Source organism: Talpa occidentalis, unplaced genomic scaffold (genome assembly GCF_014898055.3).
Source record: "Talpa occidentalis isolate TD23 unplaced genomic scaffold, MPIMG_talOcc4v2.1 talOcc4.13, whole genome shotgun sequence".
NCBI lineage: Eukaryota > Metazoa > Chordata > Mammalia > Eulipotyphla > Talpidae > Talpa > Talpa occidentalis.
This window is the reverse complement of record NW_023601322.1, coordinates 9,869,138-9,873,441: the sequence shown is the minus strand read 5'-3', so window position 1 is coordinate 9,873,441 and position 4,304 is coordinate 9,869,138.

The following is a 4,304-nucleotide window of genomic DNA, read 5'->3' as shown; positions in this document are numbered from 1 at the left end:
GTGCTTTCCAGGCCTTTTCCTGAGTTGAATAAAATAGGATATGGGACCTGGGTTCTTCTTTTGTCAAGTAAACCCTGTCAGAGCAGAATTAGTGTCTTGTTCATCTTCTAATCCCTCCTCCTACAATTTCTCAGAACCTGGTAAGCGCCTGGCATGCAGCAGCAGCACCTCCAAGATACTTGTTAAGAAAATTACAGAACAAGGGCCTCCCCTGGTGGTGCAGGCAGTTGAGTGCAGTACTGAGAAGCTGCCCACAGCCTCTGCAGCGCCAGTTCCATCCCAGCCGGCCGGGTGAGGGTCCCACATGGTGAAGCAGACCTCTCCTGTCTCACCTGCTGCTCCCCTCAGCAGTGTATTTTGTCAGTCTGCCTGTTCTGTTCCCCGCTCTGTCTCTGGTGAATTCTCTCACCCTCCCATGAATCTGGCCTGTACCCCGGTTCTTGTATAAATAAATAAATCTTAAAAAAAGAAAGAAAGAAAGAAAATTACAGAACAAGGGCCTCCCTGGTGGTGCAGATGTTAAGGTCTCAGTGCTGTCAAGCTGTCGGCAGCCACTGCTGCATGGGTTCAATCCCCTGCCAGGAAGCTGACCCTCATGGCACAGCAGACCTCTCCTATCTCACCCGCTGCTCCCCTCAGCAGAGGATTTCAGTAGATCCACCTGTTCTGCTCCCTACTGTGTTTCTGGTGAATCCTCTCACACACACACACTTCCCCCACCTCTGGCCTGCATCCCAGTTCTTGTATGCATAAATAAATAAAACAGATCTTTAAAAGAAAAGAAAAATTGAAAAAAGGAAAAAAAGGAAAATTACAGAACAAATATTGACTACTATCCCTATTCTTTCTGTACTTCTCACCTCATACTAAACAGTGATTTAGAACAACTGGTTTACAAAGTCCAGGCATGTCAGCTCCTGTCAGGACAAATCACCAAACAATAATCTGGATCACTCTGGGGGCTAATCTAAATCAGGCCATCCACATGTGAGTGCCAACTGCTCCATGGTCCATTAATGCCATCACCATCAATGATTACATCGGGAAGCAAAGCAATGGTTATTCACCAGAGTTAGGCTTGGGGGCTTTGAAGTAACAGCACATCATTTATCACTGAGGGTAGAACCAGAAAACAAAGACTTAAGAGGCAAAAGTAAAAGTTAATCTGATAAAGTGAGACTTGATGTACATATAGCCATGTCATCAGTGATTGTGGACACATACTGTGAATTAACAGAATTTCTGTTAATTCATTTGTTATTTCTCTTAATGAGTTGGCTCATAGGTAAGTTTCTATGTCCATTTGACTTTCTTTCCAAGCAGAAGGAAAAGCCAACTTTCTCATTTGGCTGGGAAGGAGTCCTAATTACCCAAGCACCAGCACATTTCAGTCTCATGAGGACTGAGTTTCTCTGTATTGAAAAGCGACCAACATGCAGGTTTCTGTCTCACATACAGAGAAAGCCAACTTTAGGTCTTCTCCAGACTGTGTAATGCCTAGGAGGTTCTCCAATCAACTTTATCACTTGAAATCATAACCCTTACAGGCAAACCAATGGTCCTTGAAGCATCCCTTTTGCCATGGATCTTCCCAATTTGTGGTTATTTGGGGGACATTTTAATTAGTCCAGCTGCTTTAACACTCCTTTCAGTATCTCCAGGAATCTGCTGGCCTCTTACAGATCTCAGGAAGACGTCCTGCTTCCCTAGAGGCGGACTACATTTGCTCTTAAAGTTCTATTGTTTTTATGAGACAACTATTTCATCTCTCATTTCCCTTCCACTGCTAATCATTAAATGTTGAAAGCCTTGTCTAATTCTGGGTACCCTAATCTGCACATCACAGGAAGAGATAGGTCACAAAGGTCAAATAGCTAACTGCCCACTGTTGGGTTCCAGCAAAGGGTCTCAAACTTCTCAGCATTTCCCCCACAAATCGTCTCTGAAAGTGCAAATAATCTGAGGGAACTAACAACCTAAATTGACATTATTACCCTTTACAGCATTGCTCAGGGAGCTGAAATGATGGTATATTTTGTAGAGCAAGAAATAAAAGGGCTTCAGTAGTGCATGGCGAGGAACAGAATCTACAGCCAGAAGGATCCAAAAAGATTAGAGGGTAGAATCCTCGATTTCTGATCAGACAAAGCATTGCTATCTCCATTGCAGAAATACAACAACTGAGTGCCTTGGGATTAAAAATGATACCCCACTGAACAGCAAAGGAGGCACAGGTGCCTGAAGCACTTTAGAAGTGGAAGGTAGAAATGAACAGGAAAGGTCAGTAGGAGGATGTCAAAAGCCTAGCTGGTTTCTAGCAATTCTGCCCAGAACTGTCTCCAGTTTGTGAAAACGTCAGGGCCAACTGTGGAGGTAGCACATGAAGCCACCACCAACTAGGTTTCTGAAGAACCAGGACTGAAAAGACAGGAGGTTGAATGAATAAGGAGTGTCTGGTCCGGGGGGCAGTGATGGGGGAAGGGAGAGCAGACAGTCAGGGACATGGAGGGCTCTGGAAATCTGGATGAGGAAGCTGAAAAACAGGAAAGAGCAAAGACCAGGCTCACCTCTTTCCTGCATGGAAACTGCAGCCAGTTCTGGTTTTATTCCCGAATTCAGGAGCAACTGTTTGATGGGTAGCTGGGGCAGAGTGACCAGAAGGAAGTCCAGCAAGGTAGAAAATGAGCAAAGCCCAAGATTTTCCCTACAGAATTCAGTGTTCCAAAATCTCGACAGTAACATACCAGGTCAGAGATCTGCAGCTGCCCTCCTGGTCCTGCCCCACATCGTGGTGGATGCGGCCATGGATCAGATGGGAGTACCTGCTCCTCAGCCCCAGGGGGCATGAAGGATGACCTAAGCTAAAGTTTCTATTTCTCACAAATAAGAACTCCAGTGTGACTATGGGGACTCGGGGATGCCAGGTCTCAAGATGACAGCAGTGACTCCAAGAAGCAGATCTCACACTGCCTTCAAAGGCGGGAGGCCAAGGAGAAGGTCTGAAAGTTTGAAGGTTTGAAGACCCTCCTTTCCTGGAGGGCCTCAGAGGGCTTCTTCCATCCTCATTGCTTTGCACCACACGGAGCTCTTTGATGAGGGATTGCACCCAAATCTCCTAAAATGAATAGATCTCCATCTGATACGTGTCCTAAATGGGTGCCCCTGCCCGTCCCATGGGCATGAAGAAGGGGCAGTCCTCCAGAAGCTCTGACTTCTGGGTTGAGGACACCTGAGGGTGTCACCTCGAAGGGCGGCAGCATTGAGGGCAGCACGGGATGGAGGAAAGACAACTCAAACCCAAGTAGAGAGAGAGAGAGACCTAGAGGGGCTCACACCTCAGGAGTGCAGCACCTTTCCAAGGGCAGTCTCACATTTTTTCAGGTTCAAGGAAGGTGGGCAAGTCCATGGAGAAATGGACATGATGGGGATGTATATTAGGGCTGCATAATTGTATGTGGGGGGGATGTGTATGGGGGATGCATAACCTCATGTGGTGGGGATGTGTATTGGGGATGCATACTTGTCTGGCACAAGCTGGGGGGAGTGAATAGGGGCTGTTGCCTGGGGAGCCCTCTTGTTCCCCGCTGATCAAAGCATCCTGTCTATCCCTAGTTCCTGTTCTCTCTTACCTTTCTGTTAAGGTGGTCTAGCTGGTTATGTTAATCTCACCATAAAATCTGCCTGCTGTTTTCAGCAGATACTAGATTCCTAGTATGTTCCTCAGACCTAGACTTTTGCCCTGACAAGAGGCCTCCTGCCTGACTCTGTGTGTTAGCTTGACCAGTGGGCACCAAGACAATATTCCAAGAACAAGGGAATTTGGGGAATCCACATGAGGGGGTCTCTGGATCAGAGCAGAGCCACAGAGACCAACATAAGCAGGCGGTCCCTGGAACTAGAGAGAAAAGTTTCTGTCCCGGACAGGCATCCTCTCCAAATTTAGGCGCAAGAGCAACCTTCCCAGAGGCGCCTTCGAAATTGTTAAGAAATTGTAATTAGACTTTGTGCTTCTGCTCGGCGTTCCATCCCATGAGCCCAGGACACTTTCCTGCATCGTCTCATTCATCTTCACACCACTTGAGGCAACTGGCATCTACTGGCATCTTTATTTTCAGAATGAAGGACCTGAGGTGGAGGTACAGGTTAATGATTTGCCTGATGCCATATATCCAGAGAGTCACCAGCCAGATGGGGAGGGGACCAAACCGAGTTAGCTACCCTCACTCACTGAAACCCTGGGCAAGGAGGGGCAGGTCATTTACTTCCCCACATTGTGAGCCCTGAAAAGTGACTTGAGGGAAGAA